We start from the raw sequence: 22,201 nt of genomic DNA, 5'->3' as shown, positions 1-22,201 counted from the left end.
CAGTTGACCCCAGTTATCCCCGGTTTCTACTAATGAGACCCCTGCCATATTTCCCTTAGGTTTGTGCATGTGCCTCGTGTGTGTGTGTGTGTGTGTGTGTGTGTACATGCGGGTGCATATGCTCGCTCGTTGGCATGCTGGAAGGGTTTTAACATTAGAGTCAGAACATGTTTTTGCAGTTTCTGCCATTTTGATTGACTTGTATTCCTTGGGAAAGTCTTCATTGAATCTCTGCCTCTCCACTGATCTTTCACACAAAGCTAATAAAGAAACAAAGTAGCTGCTCCCTGATTATGCTGAATGAAAAATTTTGGTGTTGCAAAGTGGAAAATAACAACTTGGTTCCGATTCTTGGTTTGTATGTGTTGAATGTGGGCACCAGAACCTATGACAGTGTAGACGATGGCTGCCTTCCTCTGGGTCACTTGTCCTGGGCTATACATGTGTTAGAGGGTGTACCTAATCCCAGGAGCTGCTACTTTATTTTTATAATTGGATACACCCTCAGAAAATACTATCAGCTCCCTCCCTGGCAGTTGTGTAAGGAATTGACTGGCCCCAGCTTGAATCTGCCCGCAACAGAGGAACCCCTGGAGATCACGCGGCCGGAAGAGTCAGACTCCATGTTTAAAACTGAGCAAGTTTATTTATTACCTGAGGAGAGAACAGAATAAATGGGGAACCTTAGGGAAATAATTTTTACAGGTAGTTTTCAGTCTGTAACTGCAGCCCTGAGCCCCTCTGCTATTTACTGATGGTAACTGATTTTTTATGCAAGGGAGCACAGGGGAGACGTTTTACTTTTGTGAGAAAGATTTACTATCTCACAAAGAGAGGCTTCTCTCCTAGGTATGTTTTTCTTTTCAAATCTCACTGAACTGCTGGGCCAGATTTTGAAGATTTGGTTTCCTGGTCTTGCTCTGTTTCTAATTTACTGGATTATAATAGGCAATATCCTTAACCCCTCTGGGTTTTTCCACTCAGGCAAAAATAAAAATTAGGACATCTAGCCTACATAAAAAGGGATGTCAAGGGAATATGGTAGATTATTTTTGATGTTTGGAAGAAATAAATAACAGATACTACTAATAATTCTCATCGCTCTATTTAAACCTGCCCTGAGAATAAGAATTGCTATTTCACTCTTAGGGAATGAAGGAAAAATAAAACTAGGCAGAGAGACGGCTGTTTAATGCTTTGGAAGCATCTAAAGAAGAGATGGGATACTCCTCTTCAAAACCAGATATGGTTGGGGCACCTGGGTGTCGTCTTAGTTGTTGAAGTGTCAGACTCTTGATTTTGGCTCAGGCCGTGATCTCATGGCCGTGAGATCGAGCCCCATGTTGGGTTCTGTGCTCACAGTGCGGAGGCTGCTTGAGATTCTCTATCTCCCCGCCCCCCTCGCCCCTCCCCAGTTTACCCACGTGTGCACTCTCACTCAAAAAATAAAAATTAAAAAATAAGAGAAATAAAAAGTTCCTAAAAGTAAGAACCCTCCTTGTTTTTTTTCCACCATCCCTCCCACATTGCCCAGCCCAACTCTGTGGGGAGAAAAAGAGCTCAATATGTGGTCGATGAATGAATGAAGAAGGGTGGAGATGGATGAAACACTGAAGAAACAAGTGGATATTAGGGAATCATCTCCGTGCTTTGTTGTTTGTTTGTTTTGTCATAGCATTTTGCATGGTAGGAAATCTGGAAAATGGAGATAAACATGAAAATGACAATCATAATCACAGAGGATCCCATTGTAAATATTTTGGCACATTTCCTTCTGTTTTTCAGACACATATGGAGAGAGACACATACACTCATACACAGACACACACAAACACACACATATGTGTTTGTATATAAATCTATAGCATCATTTTTATAACTTGACGTCATATTATGCAGTTGTGATTAACTGTTTCTTCAGTGAATAGCCTATCGTGAACACTTTCTCAGATAAAATGTTGTTTAAAAGTTGATTGCGTGTACCTTGATAGAATTACATTTTCTTACAGATTGGACCTTTAAATTTTCGCTATGAAAATAATTTCGTAATAATTTCTTTGAATATAAATATGCTATCTTGGGCGACTTTCTCAGGGTAATTTCTATACATCAAAGGGAAGGTCATTCTTGAAGCTTTGGTTGAGTTTGCCACACATTCATTGACCTCTTGTATTTCTCTTTTTACCTACTCGTGGCCTCTGCTTACAGGTGCCTGTGTTCCTGGAGGAGATGAAACCTGTCACTCTTTTTTTTAAAATTTTTTTTAATGTTTATTTATTTTTGACACAAACAGAGAGAGAGAGAGAGAGAGAGAGAGAGAGCGAGCATGACAGGGAGGGGCAGAGAGAGAGGGAGACACAGGATCCAAAGCAGGCTCCAGGCTCTGAGCTGTCAGCACAGAGACCGACGCGGGGCTTGAACCCATGAACCGCGAGATCATGACCTGAGCCCAAGTCGGACACTCAGCCGACTGAGCCACCCAGGCGCCCCAAAACCTGTCACTCTTGTCAGGAAGCACACATAGCCAGTTCTGTCCCCCGGATACCTGCTAGGGGATAGGATGGGTCAGAGAGCAGCTTGAGAAATCTACATAAGATTTTCCGGGGTTCTCAATATTTTCCAGCTTAAATGTGGCTGTTGGTTCAGTCTTGTTGAGAATAATTGGGGGGTTCCTCAAAAAGTGAAGCGTAGAATTACCCTAGGACCCTGCAATTCCACGCTCCGATATATACTCCCCAAAACTGAAAACAGGTATTCCAACAAATATATACACATGCATATTTATAGCAGCACTGTTTACCGTAATCAAAAGCCAGAAACAACTCACATGTCAACTGCTGATTGGATAAACAAATTATGGTATATACATATCATGGATACCATTCATAAAAAGGAATAGAGTGCCAATGCATGCTGCAATGTGGATGAACATCAAAAACATTTTGTGGGGCGCCTGGGTGGCTCAGTCGGTTAAGCAACTGGCTCTTGATTTCAGCTCAGGTCATGATCTCACAGTTTTTGAGACTGAGCCCTGCATTGGGCTCTGGACTGACAGTGCAGAGCCTGCTTAGGATTCTTTCTCTCTCTTTCTCTCTCTGCCTCTCCCTTATTCATGCACATGCTCGCTCACTTGCGCTCTCTCTCTCTCTCTCTTTCAAAATAAATAAGCCTAAAAAAATAAAGATTGCTTTAAAAAATTTTTGTTATGACAAAGAAGCTAGATGGAAAAGGGTCACATGTCACATGGTCCCATTTATATGAAATGCCAGGGTGAGTGACTTTTTCGAGACAGAACGTAGAATGGTACTTGCCGGGGGCTAGAGGTATAGGGGAGCAGCTGCTTACTGGGTACAACATTTCCTTTTTTTTATTTTAATGGTTAGGAATCCCCTTTTTCTTTATGTCTAGGCTTAAAGGAAAAGAAATTAATAAGCGCTGATGAGGTCACAACTGTTATGCTGTGTTTTCCCATGACTGTAATTTTTCAATATAGGACTTGTTTTTTTATTGAGATATAATTGACGTATAACATTATGTTAGTTTCGGGTATGCAACGTAACGATTCGGTATTTTTATGTATTGCGAAATGATCACAATCAGTTCAGTTAACATCCCTCCCATGTAGTTACAGCCTTTTTTCTCTTGGGATGAGAACTTTGAAGAGCTACTCTCTTGGCCACTTTCGAATATGCAGTGCGGTTTTATTGACCATGGTCACCACGTTGTACATGACATCCTCATGACTTACTTATTTTATAGCTGGAAGTTAGTGCCTTTGACCCTTTTCATCCATTTCACTCACCTCTCCCCCCTCCCCCACCCCCCAACTCTAGCAGCCACCCATCTGTTGTCTGTATCTGTGAGTTTGGCTTTGTTTATTGTTTGTGTAGAAGTAAGATCCTGCGGTATTTATCTTTCTCTGTCTGACTTATTTCACTTAGCATAATGCCCTCTAGGTCCATCCGTGTTGTCGCAAATAGCAAGATACCATGTTTTCTGTACCCCTTCATCCACCGATGGACACTTAGCTTGTTCCCATGGCGTCTCGGCTATTAGAAATGACGCTGCAGTGAATACGGGAGGGCAGATCCCTTTTCAAGTTAGTGTTTTCATTTTCCTTGGATACATATCCATAAGTGGAATTGCTACAGCACGTGGTGTTTCTATTTTTAATTTGGTGAGGAACCTCCGTACTGTTTTCCACGGTTAGTCGCCCTCATTTACATTCCCACCAGTGCACGAGGGTTTCTCTTTTTCCCAATTCTTGCCTTGCTATTTCTTGTCTTTTTAATAACAGCCATTCTAGTAGGTAGGAGGTGACATCTTGTTGTGGCTTTGATTTGCATTTTTGTGATGATTAGTGATGTTGAGCACCTTTTCACGTTATGTGTTGGCCATTTGTGTGTCTTCCTTGGGAAAAATGTCTACTTCGATCCTCTGCCCATTTCTTAATCAATTTTGGTTATTGAGTTGCACCATTTTCTTTTATGGTGACGACAGTTTTGGAACTAGAGAACAGTGGTGACTGCACAACATTATGAATGTACGAAACGTCACTGAACTGTTCCCTTTAAAATGGTTCATTTTATGTTATGTGAATTTCACCTCAATAAGAAGAAGGAAATCTAAATGGCGAGATGCGGCATTATGCACATACCTAAATGATCCTGGATCAGTCTAACAGCAAACTGTGAGGTTGGGGCACGTGGCAGGGGTGGAGGTGAGGGTTGAGCAGGAGGATGGACTCGTGTGTGAAATGGGAGTAATCGTTCCTTTGTGAATAATGGGAAAGGATGTTTGTAAAGGTCCATATCCTGAAAGTAATTTTCTTCCTGTAAAAATTCAGGGTCTTCAGTGTTTCCCCTTACCCACCCAACACACACACACACACACACACACACACACACACTGTACCACACACGCACACACGCACACACGCACACGTGTCTTTGCATGACCAGAGAGGGCAGGAGCCTTCCCTGGGCATCAGCAGATGATTTTACAGAGTGCGTGATGGAGGGCATGAACTTCCCCGGGGTCTGTACATGTTTGTGCTTTACCAACGTGTATAGCTAGTCATATAAATCTAACTCATAAAAATTCTATTTCTTAGAGTGTCATCTTCAAGGCGTAGAGGAAGAGTGGGAATTTCCATAGCGTGTGCATATCCACCTTTACATGGGGGAAATTTCAGATAAGTATGGGACATGGGCAGGGGACATTCCACGTGTTCAACATCCACAACAGAAAAATTGGGGAACAGAACAAAGAGGCCCCGGAAAGCAGCAATACATTTCCCTCAGTCTCACCAAACTGAGAAATGTGCCAGTGGCTTCGTAAGAGGAGTCTGGGGTTGACAGCACAACTTCATAGCAATATTTCTAAGCATACATGTTTGTTCAAAAAACTATGCGGGGCGCCTGGGTGGCTCATTTGGTTGAGCGCTGGACTTCGGCTCAGGTCATGATCTCACAGTTCGTGAGTTTGAGCCCCGCGTTGGGCTCTGTGCTGGCAGCTCAGAGCCTGGAGCCGGCTTCAGATTCTGTGTCTCCCTCTCTCTCTGCCTCTCTCCTGCTCGTGCTCTCTCTCTCTCTCTCAAATAAATAAATAAACATTAAAAAAAACATGAATAGCAATCTAACTATGACTACATCAGTATGTCATTTCACATATGTCTATAGTATATATACATGTATGTGTACTTTTTAGTTTATTGCTTATGTGCTATACTTAAGAAAATTGATTAACAAGGTTTCTACTGTTCATTCCGTGGTATTCAGGGTTTTTTCCCCCACGAATCCTATGCCTTTATAAAGCCTCAGGTTTAAAGAAGCTCTTGAATTATTGCTGACCAGGCAAACTAGATACACAGAGATCTAGGTGACAATTTCTGACGAGCAGTACCCACGCGCAATGGTATCTAAGCAAGAACTATCTTCTATCACTCTTGCCCTGCATAAATTACCCTGTGAGGTCACCCACTCTGTCTTTCACTGTTTGGTCTCTGCCCCTGTCTCTGATTCTGCCTATTTGGAAAATCCCAAGCCACATCTCTGGGGAGCCATAAGGTTTCCCCCCACGCATTCTCCTCTTTAACTTATGTGTCTCTGCATTCTTATAGCACTGCTGGTGTCTGCTACATCTTGTCCCATGTCATAGGCCATCTTCTACTTATTATGACTTCTCGTTTCTTCCCTGCCCAACAAATTTGTATGCTTTTTGAAGACTCACCTGGGTCTGGTTCTGCACGCATCCCTATGCATTCACTCCCTCAGTGGTTATGTCAAAGTTGGAACATGATAAGAGACCTATGCAAGTTAAATGGCAAGGCACGGTGCCATTTTTGTTTCTTGGGAGTTTGGTGTCTCATTGATAACAGAAGGTCTGCAGACCTGGAACAGTTAAGTAAAAGTACCAGTAAGGGCTCTCTCATTGCCCCACAGCATAGTTATCGATGCAAGGCACATCCCTTGGTGCATTATTCTTGATTGGCTGGTTGATTGACTGAGAGCCAACCTTTCAGGAAAAACCAAGGTAGAGTACAGTCCATTGGTTTGTAGACAATAGAAACATGTTTAAAAATCACCTGAAGCAAGAGCGTGTTCTTCGCCAGGTAACGATCGCCAGAAATTGTATTCAAACGCCAAACAAAATTAGCCATGGTTGCCCCAGAGTAGAATTTCTGAACACAGTATTTAACTTGACCTAGATATTGACAAGGGCACAATGCAGTCCGTGAAGTAGGAATCAACAAATCAGGCTGTTACTCTTTCTCTCTTTTTGTGGCATTGCTCTCTGTGCAAATATGTTTCGCTCACATTGCTCCATACAGCCCTGGCAAGTGCAGTGTTTTTTTTTTTGGGGGGGGGGCAGATTATAGTTGTAGTAGTGAATAAATAAATCATCCTCTGGAAGAGTCTGGTGACCCCTGGAAGAAAAAGGTGACTCAAAAATGCTGAAACGCTCTTTCTAGGAATTCATTATGCTTTTAAATTCAGTAACGCAATGGCAGAGACGTCAGTTCCTGGAAATTCACAGATGAAAGTCACACCTTGGTAGTGCCACGCTCACCAATGTGCTGGAGCTTATCTAATACTGTGGAGAAAACAAGAAGGCATTTCTTTGGAGAGGTTTAAAGAAGGGAAGAAAATAAATAAGTCTAAGAGAGCCTGAAACTCTCTTAAGCAAAGGGGTTCAAAGGAGAAGGCTCTTAACAGAAACCCGAAGGTGTGAAGAGGCTGGTGCTGGGTGAACAAAATAGATGTGGAGGACACTTGTCACACAACAGTGTACTAACTTAACAGCTTTCCTTGAGCAGAATTTGTATTTCCCGACTCTATATTCAGAATTTCCCTTTTTCTTTCTTCTAAGCTAACTAGGTTATAAGAGTCGTCTTTCACGGCCGATTAAGCTCTTTTAACCTCTTTAAACAAGATAAACAATGTATTAGTGAGCATGTGTGTGCGTGTAGACACATATATCCAAAATGTGGAGTATACAGAGTTAAACCAAATACTGTTAGCAATTCTCCTAGGGGAAAGTGGAAATGACATACCTACGATTCCAGATCCGGAAAAAGATTTTACACAAAGCCTGGAAAAGTCAGTAAATGGGGATCACCTTGAATGATAAGGGGATGGCAACCTGAGAGATAATCACCAGGGAAGCAGCCGTGCCCCTCTGGCTGGGACTCAGAACAGTTCATTATTAGCAGCTAAGGCTTAAAGTGTGATCGGTTAAAACCAGTGGGGATTAAGACCTAGATGACGTTTCCACTAGGGAAATGAAACATACAACTAGGGAGAGTCTGGTGGAAGAGGAGATAGGCAGCCAATGAGAATATAATTTTAATTATAGAGTCAAGAGAAAATAAGATACACGACTGAAGCGACATCTAGGAAATAATGTGTATAAAGAGCTGCACTCTCTCTTAAGGAGACGGCACATTTCCTAGAAGAAAAAAAAAATTCCCGTCAGTTGAACTGAAAAATCCCATCTAAATATGAAAGCGGGGAATGTATTCTGAAGCTGGAAATACTCATCAGTGTGTTAAATGTCACACATTCTAAAAATATGAGGTAGATTTCAACAGCCCTGTGGTTAAAGGCTGATGATTGGAATTTTGCTTTTATGATGCCATAGCAATTCAGATGGTCCTTAGGTTTCCATAGCAACAGCCTGATGCTACTTTTTGTTCTGTGTAGTCACATGATGCCTCATGTACTGCTGCATAGGAAGCATAGAGAAGCAGTTGGTTGTATTTTCTAATTAGTGACACAGAGACCAGGGGCCACGATGAAGGACTTCCATTCCCATTGGTTCTGAGCCTTACAAACAAGAGCCATCTTGTGACTGTTTTTTTCCTGCCAGTTGGCCCTTCTACTTGCCTTGAGGAGCCACAGCTCTATGTCAACAGTATTATTGTTTCAGGAATTGCATATCCATCTGGATAAAAGTCCCTTCTCCTACGTGTGATGCCCAATTGTCTTAGAAGTTGCCACCAATATATGAGTGGTGGTCATTAGCCATGAAAAGTGTACCATTTTCACCCTAGGTGAGTGGCAGCCTAGCCCACGAGAGCCAGGCCATAATAGTGTGTCATGAAAGGCTGTCACTGTAGTGATCTGTACCTCATTTTTACCATCTGTGAAAGCGGAGTGATGACCAAAGTGATGACCCTTTTCTTACTCAAAAGGTACTATCTATAAAACATTTAGACAAGTTTTGGGGCACTTGAGTGGATCAGTTGGTTGAGTTTCCGACTCTTGATTTTGGCTCAGGTCATGATCCCAGTGTTGTGGGATTGAGCCCCGCAATGGGCTCCATGCTAAGCATGAAGTCTGCTTAGGATTCTCTCTCTCTCTCTCTCTCTCTCTCTCTCTCTCTCTCTCTTTCTTCTTCTTCTTCTTCTTCTTCTTCTTCTTCTTCTTCTTCTTCTTCTTCTTCTTCCCCCCCCTCTCTCTCCATCCCTTCCCCCTAAAATAAAATTTTAAAAATTTAGACAAGTTTTTTCAAACCTGTTTGGAAGGTGTTGTCATATCAAGAGAACCCCAGCTGCCCTGGGTTTATGTATGAGAAGTATCAAGGTGCTACGTGGCCTCACTTAGAATCAGAGAGAACACCACGAAGCTTGCAAGCATTAAGTAATACAGATAGAAATCTCTCCAGAGCTCTCATTAAACTTATAAGTGTTTTCTTACTGAGGCCGACTTAAGTTCCCAACATTTGTACTACCGTTCTCAGTACTGAGCATCAGGTTAAGATCCATCTAAACTAACCTTGATGTTGGCTGTTTTTCAGTGGGCATTGGAAATTTATGGGTTCTAGGCCTAAGTGATGACAGCAACATTTGTTATCCTGGCAGAATCAATTCATTCCTTTATATTATTTTTTCTTTATATGGGAGGACATTCATAAAAGAACCAAAAAAATGGTACCTTGTATAAGAAGGTAGCCAATAAATACATGTTCACCTTCCTCCTCTTATCCCTTTCTTCATCTAAAATTCTTGCATTTCTGGAATTTTGCTGCGTGGTGGTTAAAAGGTGAGCCAGTGATGTAAGCATGTTTGGAGCTAAGGACCACATTCTGGTGATGCCACAGTATCATCAATGTGAGGGATTAAGCTCTTACTATCTATGGGACAGGATGCTATACATACTGATGGAAACACAGAGCTCTGATAGCCTGTGCTTGAGGGTTACAATGAGGTAAAGGTTACAAGATAACAATAAAAGATAACCTAAACTAGATGTCCAATAGCCATTACAGAAGAGAAGCGGATTGGATTGAGGAGGAGAAGCTTCTTGTAGGAAGAGGAGTAGATGTGGACTTTGAAAGGAGCATTTAATATTTATGGAGTACTTACAAAGTTGTGGGTATTGGGCTCTTTATCACTTGATATCATTGATTAAAGGGGAAATTCTTGATATGGGAGTAAATGTGGGAAGGTGGGGGGCACCCGGGTGGCTCAGTCCATTAAGTGTCTGACTCTTGATTTAGGCTCAGGTCATGATCTCATGGTTTGTGAGATTGAGCCCTGCATTGGGCTCTGTGCTGACAGTGTAGAGCCTGCTTAGGATTCTCTCTCTCCCTCTCCCTCAACATAAATAAACATTTATAACAATGTGGGAAGGTGGGAATGGTAGCTTCCAAGTGGGAATAATTGAACAATGTGTTTGGCAGGAGGGGAGGTAAGTAGGAAAAAGGGTGGTGGATGCCTCTGAAAGCCAAATTAAGGAGTTTGGACTTCACTGTCATGTAGTGGGGAGCCATTGTACATTTCTTAGTAGGGACTGCTATGCACGCAATTGTACAGTTTAAGAAAGAAACACTGGCCAAAGCAACCAAGAGACCACTGACACAGCCCAGGCATCAGGCGGTGGGAACTTGGCACATGAGGAGAGGCAGCAGACAAGGATGTGGATAACATTGGCCGTAAGAATTAGTACTGTTGATGACAGTGTTTGGAAAGTCTGGAGAGGGATCTCATTTGGGAGAAAGAAGGTGCTGGGATGTATAATATTTGAGGGAACTACAAGCATATGGGGGTATCTTTCCTGGAAGGTATTAGACATGAAAACTCGCATTATGGGATACATATCTCCTCACCTTCCTTGTGGGCAAATGGGGAGCCCGTGACCATACAGCCCATGAGGCCAATGGCACACATCATCCTCCCTCTTCAAGCAGTAGAGAGATTGGCCACCACCAGAAACTACTTTCTGCCTCCTTACTGGACAGAATCATACCTGGCTTTCATTTTCCAGCCAGTGCCCTAGGGGAATGCATCATATGTTTCGATTTAGCTCCCTTTCTCTTTGTTTTACCTTTCTTTTTTCCTAGCAAATTATGGACTCAAATAAAAACCAAGTTGTCTATTGCTAACCCCCAAATAGGTCATTCAGCAAGTGTTCTTGACTACTTCCTAGTAATGGGCCCAAGTCCCCTCCAACTCTACTGCCCACCACACTTGGCTGGCCTTTTCCCCACATACGCTGAGGGTGAGCAGAGAAATGGTTGGATGCAGGTCAAAGCAGATGTCTACGGAGAGTTTCCAGGTCATTCTATCAGCATTTGTTAGCCTGGTCTAAACAAAATACCTTTATTTACAAAGGGCATATAATAGACAGTATGTTGGAGTAAGAGGAGTATCGGATTTTTTCTAAGGACTTGTGTAATCTAAAGAGATTCACTGAGCTCCCTGGGACTCAATACCCATCTGTGAAATGAGTGGATAAAACACTTGATATAGAATTCCATTCCAGTATCCTTTGCTTTTATATCATGGAGTTAGGCTTACCATGCCTTTGAGAAGTAGCATCATTGTATTAATAGAATATAAGCTGTTTCTTTTTTGTAAATTAGTCTTTGAGGGTAAAACTTTCATCCAGGGCCACCTTGACCAGGTGAAGGCCACAGCTCCCTTTCTGCATCCTCTGGTCAAAACTCCTGGGCTCAACCCAACAGCTGCAGCCTCAGGCTGAATAACCCTTTCCTCTCTTAGGAGGCTATGAATATCATTAAGAGGAAAGAAGATGCACGGTCTATTCCTGTGGGTCACACGTGGGTGACATTGAATAAAAGAGCAGCAGGGTTTTCAGACCATCGTGTTTCCTTACATGATCACGTGGGCCCAGCGCACACTCCTACCTACTCCACTGCTCCATTGACCATGGATTCTGTGCAGCCAGTGCTCTGACTGACCTCCTATCCTTACCATTGACCCAGGTAACTCTGCTCTGGCTTTACTTTTGCCCGTTGCTGTTTTGGAGCCACTGCTGAGGCTATCTGTGCCTCACTGCTGTTCCTATCCTGTCCCACTCCATACAGAACCTGGCCAGTCCTGCTGCTGCTGGGTCTAGCCCAGCTCAGCCCGTGACTTCCAAGACTAGGCTGGATTTCACCTCCCTGTTGTTTTGACTGGTACCAGCGTTCTCTCCTGTCAGCCACCACCACATCCCTCTAGAACTGCCTTGCTGTCATGTGGCCACTGGAGATACTCCATGTGGCTGCCAAGTCCTGGTTCTGCTGCCAGTCATACGCACGTCCAACTCTGGTTCCAGGGCCACCCTATCACTCTTCTGGCAAGCGTATTACGGATATGTGCTGCAACATCAATGCCATACCTATGTGGCTATGATTACCTTCACCTATAATGCTGTTACCCTTGTACCTTCTTACGCATGAGGTACGTTCCCTCTGCATACATGGAGCCTTTTTTTTTTTTTTTTTTTTGTCCTGCCACAATAGGTCCTTGAGGTTTTAGTGTTCTAGTTCTGTTTTGGTAGACTTAACCCTAAGTCCTCAGGAGGGTCAGGAAGGCTGCACATAGTGCTGGGGCTTGCCAGGGTTTTGGATTTTTGCTTTCGTTGTGGGGTTCTGATCTTTAGTACCTCTCCTTCTGCTGAGGATGATCCCTCTTTCCCCAAGAACACCCTACAGATGTTGAGGTTAAGTCACAAGCATCTCTCATGTGGATGTCTAGAACTAAATGAAAAAATGAAAAGAATCCATCTCTAAGTCCTTCTTCCAGGGTCTCCCAGGAAGCAAGAGCCTTACGCAAACAGCATCTTCTAGGCTTCTTGAAACAGACATGCAGATTCGACCCCATAGTGGCTTTGGGCTACACCATATCATACACATCATAGGAAAAGGTGGGTGGAATGTTCTTGCAGAGATAACTGCCTAAGAAAGACCTGTCCAGACATAGACTCTGGCAAAGGATGGCCAAAATGTGTAATAGGCCCAGGTTGTTTAACAAAGAAGAAGTGAAATCAAGGTCCAGCGACCCAGATTCAAAGCATTCCTCTCTCCTGGGCATTGTTTTCTTTCATTCCAAGCTCTCTGGTTGTGTAACTATGTAAACATATTCAGACATGAAAGGGAGACACCCCACACTACTTTAGTGGTCATGTTTGTTTGTGCTCCACTATGCCCGCAGAGTTACATCCTGGCCATCCATGCATGAGGATACAGCCAGGAAAGCCAGCATTTCCTTTAAAAAAAAATGTGGCTTTACTCACCAAACTTCTCTCCTCTCTATTCTGACACATAGCCTGTGTGCCATACATCTGAGTTTCTTTGGACAGAAGCTTCAGGAGATATTTATTTCCTTGAGGTGAAAAAAAAGTTGTGTCTTGTCCAGCCTGGGCCTGTGCTTCTATGAATATTCAGACTGTCCCTTGGGAGCTGGGCACGGTGCCTTGCACCGAGATCTTGAATCTTTGTTGAGCAAATGAATGCACTTAAATTGGAAAGAAAATACCATTTTTTTCAGGAAGGTTTTGGAACATGTGGGAACTAGTGATTTTCCCATTTTACATTTAATGGACTAGAAAGCTGGCCTTGAGAAGCCAGGAAAGATCATCAAGATCATTCCATAAGCTAGATAGAGAAAATGAGTTCAGGTAGAAGAGTTTTGACGATCTGCTCCATTTCCTTTCCCTTGACCATGGCTGGGTGATCATTCCGTGACCACGCTTGGAAACCATAGCAAAGTTTTCAAGCAAAATCTTTTTTTCTGCAGCTGTGTTTCATACCTCAACATTTCTCTTGGTTCGTGTGATTAATTGCCATTATGTTTAAAGTCAATACTGTTCGCATTCAGAATTTGGTTTCTCAGGTGCAGGCAGAGGTTCTGAATCAGAAAAATCATGTTTTATTAGAATTGAGGCAGAAATATTCCTCACGTCTGATTGATCCAAAAGTCAATGACTTTGTGACCTCGGGCACTGGTGCCTCTTTTTCCATTTGTGAGAAAAAAACAGTTCTGCTTCTAAGGCACATACTTGGATATCAAGGTTAAGATATCGTTTGCAAAACAGAGCATGCTTCCAGGTTTTTGGATAAAAGAGGCCCATCAGTATCTACCATTAACTTCATGATTTTAACACAAAGAAATTGAGGTGAGCAATTATTTTCCTTTGTGCCTCAGGTCAAAACTGGCCAATGAAATTTAAGATGCAGAATTAATCTGAAAAACCCCTCAGAGCTATGAAAATAATGCACGTGGAGGCACATTTATTGTTTGAAAGGTCACATTCTCAACATAATTCCACTATTAAGTAATCCCACTACTGTCAATTAAAGAGACAAGCAAGTACGGTTCAGGTAGGCGCACTTCAACTTGCGATATTAGATAACTTAAAAGAATGAGGCTTCGTAATATAAAAGAACTTCCCGTGGAATTTTAATAAATTAACATGCAACTTTTCATAAGAACACTGACAGTATAAAGTGAATTATGCCTATTACTTGTGCATGTTGTGTAGATTTTTTTCAAAGGAGGAAAGGTATAAATTAAGTTTTAAATTAAGAAAAATAGCGTCAGAGATCATACAACCTGGAGATTGTTATCAGCACTCTGCACACCTCAGAGTTCTTACCTCTGCCCTCACATATCATGCTACTTTCAGCCCCCAGATTTCCTTGGCATGTGTTTCTTTCTTGGCCTGAAATCCACTCTTCAATCCCATACTTCAGCACGCCCATCCCGCCATCTTAATGGCCCCAACATAGTGATCTTCTCTAGATAGCCATGAAGCCACAAGAGTAGCCCCCTCTAGGAAGCCTTAATCCAGAATGCCGGGTGAATTGTACTTCCTCCCACCTTTGGTTCCACTTTGTGGTCCAACCCTCTGTGCTAGTTCTCCCTCCCCAAATTGGGATTTTCATCTCCAATCCTTGGAATTTTTCAAGAGCCATCACCCACATTCATTACCTTTGTAACAACCTCAGGGCAGAGCCTCTGACTGGGCCTGACATCCAGTGGGTTCTTTCTATAGACTGAATGTTTGTGTCCCCCTAAATTCATATATTGAAACCTAATCCTCAGTGTGATAGTATTGGGAGGTGGGTCTTTGGAAGGTGATTAGGTCATGAGAGTGGAGTCTTCATGATGGGATTAGTGTCCTTAAAAAGGCCCCAAAGAGCTTCCTTTCCCTTTCTGCCATGTGAGGAGACCGGGAGAAGGAGGCTGTCTGTGGACCTGGAAACAGGTCTTCACCAGACACTGAATCTGTTGATGCCTTGATCTTGGACTTCCCGGCCTCCAGAACTGTAAGAAATAAATGTCTGTTGTTTATAAGCCCCCCAGCCTATGGCATTTCTGTTATAGCAGACTGAATGGACCGAGACATTTCTTAACACATATGTGTGGCTTGAAAGAACCCCACAGCACCCCAGTGCCAAGCCTAGATGAGCTCAGTGGTTAATGATGTGCTTTTAGGATATAAGATGGAGAGGGTTATACAAGATGACCACAATCACACCCCCAGCTTGCAGGATTGGCCCTTTAGAGAAAAAAGCTCTCCTTCTGTTTACACAGCTTCAGGATTCCAGCAAGTCTCAGAAGCAGAAACTGCTTGGATTCCCATCTCTTTGGATCGCTGTCATTCTTATCCCATCCAAACGCACGCTTCGATAAACAATTGCAAGCCAGTTTTTGAAAGGGACTTGTCTGAGGCCTGACCTTCCTGAACATTTTGAGGGAGATCTCAAGAAAAAAATGTTCCCCGTTCATGACACCCTTTAGCGCCGTACTGCCTTATTTCCAGCAGAAACAGGAGACCTTATAAAATGCTAACTGAATGCCCTCTTTGAGGGAAGGTGGGTGGAGAGGATTAGAGGAGCATCCGAGCGATTCCGGCTCTACAGGGATGGGAAGGAAGGAAAGTGCCAGCAGCTTCCTCAGCGCTTCTGCCTGCATGCTCCTCTCAGCTTTTTCCTTGTCTCTGCTCCCAGAGGTCTCCTAAGCAAACACTGGAGTAATGATCTGAGGCCAGGGCAGCTGTTGGTTGCCTCCCTCTTCACAAAAGCGCTTAAACCAGAAACCCTGAAAGCAAGCAAGCAATGGAAATACCTCTTTCCAAACCCTTTGCAGAGTAATGTCACTCTGTTCCTCATACTTCTTCATAAAACACAGGGGTAGGTAGAGACCCATTTCCAGCTCAAGCATGCACAATAATGCAAAAAAAGAGGCAGGTTTGTTCTTCCCACCATACAGCACTTTTTCAGAAAGACAAGAGCTGCTAAGGAAGTCTCCCAGGGCTAGAATCCAATTAACTGCTGTACTGATTGCTGATAACTTTAGGCAATCACTTGTGCTTTAGAAAATGGGACAGAGAATCTGAAAGATCATAAAGACAAGATGACTGATCAACCAAGACATAGAACCTAACACCACTCTTTCCCCTAGTCGTCCACCATTTTCGAATGAAAATAAGGGAAGAAGAAACATGGGGAATGAAATGCCGTAGGTCTTATACTTGGTGTTTTGTAACATGAAAGTGCCAGTCTGTATGTCTGGAAGCTCAGATTCTGATGTGGAGCTCTGGGAAATACTTGAATAACCATTAAGTATTTCCATCACTCTACATGACTTGCTCTCAGAGCTGCAGTAGAGTAGGAAATCTTGACATAGGTGGAGTTCTAAGTCTTCCTGTGTCAGGTTCTGGTTCCTGTGTGACCACTTAGGAACTCTGGTCTTGGATTAGTTATGATATCCATTAGTTGCATAACAAACATACCGCCGGGTGCCACACAGTGGTAGATGTTGGGTGTTCAAAAGTTTGCAGTTTTACTGATCTATCCTGGGCTCAGCTGATGTTGGCTGAGCTTGCTCCCAAGTCTGTAGGTTGGATTTCTTTCATCCTCCTCCAGGAATCAGCAGGACATAATTCCTATGTCCTACCCAGGAACATCTTTAAGCTTCTGTTTGTACCATATTTGTTAACATCCACTCCATCAGTCAAGGGAAGTCACATAGCCATACCCAGAGAAAAGTGAGAAAAAGAGTGCATGACCAAGTCTGAATGGCAAGTGGACAGATGACAAAATGCATGAATAACTGAGGCTACATGATGCAACCTACCACAACACTAATTCTCTCAATCTCAGTTCTTGCATCTGTTAGATGGGAATAATAATATTATTATAATAACATATCATAACATACCTTTGAAAATGAAATGAGATGGCGCTTTAAAGGTCAAGGCTGGAACAAAGCTGGTGCTCAGCAAACATTATTTTCTTCCTATTCATCTCCCTACTCTTGCAAAATGGAAATTAATACCTGCCACACACACCTAACAGAATTATTGTGAAGTTTTAAAAAGATAACACATGTGAGCGCCCTTTCAAAAATGCCAGTCACTGTAAAATCTCTGTTTTACAATAACGTATAGAATGCTTATCCTTACACAGGTAAAACATAAATTCAAGCGCTTAGAAATTAAATCACAACTTTCATTGAGCACTTTAGTTTAGCGTGTAGTAAGCGAAAATTTTCTCCGGAATCTGTTTTGGCAGTTAAAGTATGAAGCAAAACCAATACATGTGGCTCAAGGTGAGGGGCAGAGGCCAGGGGGGGTTGAAAGCAGGAGGAGATTTATAGCCTCAGCTAAATAACTCCCTTAGTGCTGCCCAAGATACCTGGAACCAATCCAGGAATAAGGTCTTTTCTATCCTTTATCACCCCAAAGCTTAAGTCTTAATGAAGATGTTTCCCAGTAGGAACTCAAGAGTGATGAGTCACAGAGGAAAAGACCTAAGTGGTTGTCAGGTCACAATCCTCTTACCTTAATGAATCGAAAACCATTTATGAAGCAAGGCAACCCAATCCTCAGATAATGAACCTTAATTGTGCAACTGGCTGTGGTCCCCAGAGACTACAAGGGGCCTAAAGAAATTAACCTTGAAGATGGTGAAGATGTGAGGAAGAAAGGGTCACTGTTTTCATGCAGGAGAGATGGGAAATCTGAGCCTCTGACCACGTCCTATCTAATGGCCTTTGTGACATTTCCAAGTGCTCCTGGTCTAGAGAGGTTTATTATAAAGGTCATCCATCCATCCATCCATCCATCCATTTCTCCTCTCCTTTTTTTGAACATCAAAATGGGGAAGAAGAATGGCTCAAATGCAAGGAGATTTGCTAAAAGAGGTTGCTTGGAACAGGGACACTCCCTCTGTAAGTCAGAAGCCCTCACCACCCAGTGGGAATTTGCTGAGTTGGATTGCAGCTAAGACTCCCTTTCCTTGTGGTACACACTTAATTGATATTTCACCAGTTTCTATATATTTGATATTCATTGACTTTTTCTTCCAAGGCTGAGTTAATCCCAGATTGTAAATTCTGCCCTTTTTGAAGCTGAAGGAACTCTCTTAAAACGTGAAGTTGCAAGCAGAGAGCACCCCTACATAAGGGAACCTGGGATGTAGAGCGGTGAATGGGGTTTCCTGTTTCTGACTGTTTTGGCAACAGTGATCATTCTCCATGGTGTTAGGACACCTAATGATCCGATGATTATTTTCATTGACACGGTACATCTGTTGCCTAAATTAGAGTATTTCATAAGCCCTCCTGCAACTACCACCTCTCCTCCTGCCCCCTCCCATCGCTAAATAAGTCTAACTACTTTAGGTGTAAGACATGGAGTGCTCAGTAGGTAAAGGACTTGGAGATGCTAGTAACAAATTTACTGGCACATTCCACTTTACAAATAGCTTTAATAAATACAAGACTTGTGCTTGATAAGTGTCTTCCATGGTACCTGGCTTGAGACGGGTGGCCAATGAATATTGGTTCTGTGAACAAGTCAATGAATGAGATACAGAAAGTTAACACGATGGCCTAAAATAATACACTTTCAAATGCTTAATTTGAAGCCCCTGACTAATAAAGAATAGAGGATGAAATATGCATTTAAGTCTTTGTATGTTGGTGGAGATGAGAAGGAAATAGCATTCTCACTATGTGTGGCCTCATGGAGCTAAATACAGGTCCATTGTGTGCAAATTAACCAAAGCTTCTGCAAAATAGCCAGAAGAATGGTACCTCCTTCATAGGAGGAGCTAATCCATGAAAATCTCTGAGTGCAGTGCCTGGGACAAGGCACCTGTTGCCACCTTCATCTTGATCATCACCATCAGCATCATTTCAAGATCCTAATATGATCCTGAATCCTGTTGATTCCCAGGGGGTTGCTTTAGTCAGGGACCTTGCAGACCACTATAAAAACACGATGAACAAACCCAGACTCCAGGGGCTGGGGGACTGGAATGTAAACAACCAGAAAAGCTAAACCTTCCTTATATGGTGTGATGATCTAGGATATTCGCAATTCCTTGCTAAAGGCCCTTCCCCTAGCTTTGGAAAGTAGTTTTGGTTCCAGAAGCTATGTTTAGAGTTTGTCAGAAAACAACCAGTCTTACACATGTAATTAGTCTGATTTTTTTTTTTAACCTTGACACCATCCCAGTCTGTTCTACCCCTATAACTAAAGTTTAGGGTCAGACTGACAAGCAGCAGGGGGTGATCCGTTGTGCCACAGACAAAAAAAGGTCAAGGAGAAAACTCTAGAGGAGTGATTCTGATTGATAATTCTGGTGAGAGGGTCTCTGGGACTAGGAAGGGACAAAGACCAGAATAGAATGGCTCAGGAAAGAGTTGCCAAAAGTAAAAAGCAAGTAACAGATATATCTTGTTCAAATCAGGACCAATCAAACAGGATGAAACCTGAACGTGGTATGTGGGATGAGTGATGTCTCTACAACGGCCAGGGTAAAAAGCCTGTCCGAATATCTGGGGCTAGTAAGTCAGGCAGAGGAGGAATGATACCTTGAACATACAAAGAGTGATTTCCTCCCCCAACCCCAAAATAAAGCCTTTGAGAAGATGGAGGGAGGGCTGAGGAAGAGGAAAGGAAATAAAATTAAAGATGGCAGTGAAGGAATGTAATTCTTGTGAATAAATTAGTTTTTAGTCGCCTCAAAGAAAGTTGATAATGGGTACCCAGTTAGGAAGAGGGCCAAAAGAAAGCAAAGCTCTAGGGGAAGGGACAGTCTCCTAGTAGGGTTTGCAATCCTCTAGAGAAACACAATATCATGGGTAGAGGTTGAAGTAAAAAATGAGATGACAGATGAAAGGGCTTGGTGAGTTGGTTGAGTTTTGTAGCAAACAGAATATAAGGGCATGGGGGTAAGAGCTTTCTCTACCTTACTCTCCACTCTATAACCTGAAACTAAAACCTCCTGGCACACAGTAGGTGCATTATATCTCCTTATTGAATGATTGAATGAATAAAACAAAAGACTAAGGGACCCCACACACTAGGATACTGTGTAAGAAAACGTCATGGTTAAGCCAATAGCAAGAGATAACGAGGTCCAGAGGCCCCCAGAAATGGCAAAGATATTTTATATAAAGACAGAGTATTACTTTCAGTAGGTTGGAGCCATTGAGGATTTGTCAGGACGTTAAGACTCTGGTCAGAGGAGGTAAGCGCCTGGTTAAGTATGAATGAGGCTGTAGACATGCACCTAAGATAATAGGGGGAAAACGTTAAGAATAGAGAACTGGGGACTAGCCAAGGAAATGAATCAGTGCAATGTAGTTGGTGTAGAAGCTGAAGTTCCTTAGATACAGATGAATGAACTGGAAAAAAACTTGAGGTAATCAAGGATTAAGAACTAGAGTAATGGACCATCCTAGGACACCATCTGGAGAACCAGCATAGATGGCCCCATCTTCAAGACGTCTTGGGAGTCATGGCAGATAGAGAGAGGGACAAGTGCCATCCAAGGAACAAAGGACACAGGATGTCAGCCTTAAATATCATCGGTGAGTTCACGTATGGTCTGTGTGTGTCACATTATATAATGTGAAATCCCTTATAATGGTATAGATGTTCTTAGCTACAATTAAGGAGTCACCTGCTGAAGTAGAGATGTTGAACTATTTTCATATAGAAAACTCCTTAAACATAAGAAAGTTCAAAAAAAAAATCTGTTTTCAACTTCATTATGCCCTGACCCAAGTCTTTGCAGTATTTTCTCACTGGCTACTTTTTACAAGTGACTGGCAATGCCGAATGAGAGAGTCAATCCTGGTTTATCTGGAGTCCTGGAGAGCTACACGTGCTTATTATTTTATGCTCCGCTGTTAGGCACTGAGTCTATAAATCAGTGTTGAAACTTTTCCTAAGAAGAGGCTTTGCTTATATGCTCTTAAACATCTGGTCAGACAGGAAAAAAAAATCCAGTTAACTATCCAGATGCTGTGTCAACAACTGGGCTAAACAAATGAGCATTTAGAAATATCCGAGAGGTGAGATTTCTTTTTCAGCTTTCAGAAAAACAGCTGAGTAATGGTGACACCTGGATCCACTGCTCTCAGGGTCCTGTTCCTTAAAAGAGAAATGAATGGAGAACCAAAGCAGTGCCTTCAGCTGTCCGCTCTAGAGAGAGCGACTGCACAGCTGAGCTCGGGAGCCCAGGATGCCCGGGCAGAGCTCAGCCCCCCTCGCCTCCTTTCCTGGGTGAGCCGCCCCTGTGGTTTGGTTCAGATCACTTTTCTTGGCTCAAATGTGGTACCTAAGACAGGGATCATTTGTCAAGTGAGCACGGTACACAGAGAGCTCTAGGCAGATTATGGAAAGAGAGGGAGGAAAGGGAGGGAGGAGAGAGCTCGGGAGAGAGAGAAGCAAGAGAGGGAAGAGGGCGAGGAAGCGAGCGGGCTGCTCTAGGAACAGCGCTTTCCAGGCACTGGAGATTCAAGTTAGACAGGGTGACGGTGCAGAGGCACCGCCCGGGAGAGGGGAGAGACCAGGACTCCCCGCATGGCTCTTTTCGTGTGGGATGCTTAAGGACAGCACACACACAGAGTAACTTGGAGAGGACAGCAACTGGCATGAGAATTCCGCCAAAATGGAAGGGCTCCTGTCTCCGATGAGGACCAAGGTAAGGAGAGTGAATCTCGATTTCTTTTGATTCTGCTTGGATGTTGGAAAAAAAAAAAAAAAAAAAGGCAGCTGAGGTGCCCGGAGCCTCTGTGAATGGGAGGCTCACTGAGCTTTTGTCTTCTTTCACAACTAGGCTGGATCTCTGAAAGAATAGGCTAGCCTCAAAGGCAGTGGGAAGGGGAAAGCAGGGGGGAGAGAACCATCTGTCAGTGCGGACAATGGGAATCCTGGTAAATGAGTTCCCCTCTCGCTTGATTAGACAGCCATATTTTAGCAGGATTTCCAATCACTCTTCTTGGAGGCTGTGCAGCCCCGGGAGCTGTTCGTTGCAGGAAGTACCAATTTCTCTGGCGGCATTGCTGTGTGTAGCAGGAGGAGTAACACGTTTAAAGCAGAGCGTGCCCAGCTCTTACTGGAAATACCCTCTTTCCTCCTCCTCTTCTTCAGAGCAAGAGGGTCAG

General features: G+C 43.0%; 1 protein-coding gene and 1 long non-coding RNA gene across 4 annotated transcripts in view; both read left to right on the top strand.

Annotated features, from left to right (window-relative positions):
• The window catches only part of FRMD4A (FERM domain containing 4A), a 614,651-nt gene that overhangs the window by 142,758 nt on the left and 449,692 nt on the right, over positions 1-22,201 (top strand). The window lies entirely within an intron of this gene.
• Positions 8,222-11,604, top strand: LOC122240224. The gene is made up of 2 exons (XR_006219636.1): positions 8,222-8,695; positions 11,507-11,604. It is a non-coding gene; the product is annotated as an uncharacterized LOC122240224 (long non-coding RNA).

Source organism: Panthera tigris, chromosome B4 (genome assembly GCF_018350195.1).
Source record: "Panthera tigris isolate Pti1 chromosome B4, P.tigris_Pti1_mat1.1, whole genome shotgun sequence".
Lineage (NCBI taxonomy): Eukaryota > Metazoa > Chordata > Mammalia > Carnivora > Felidae > Panthera > Panthera tigris.
This window is presented reverse-complemented; position numbering and strand designations above follow the sequence as displayed.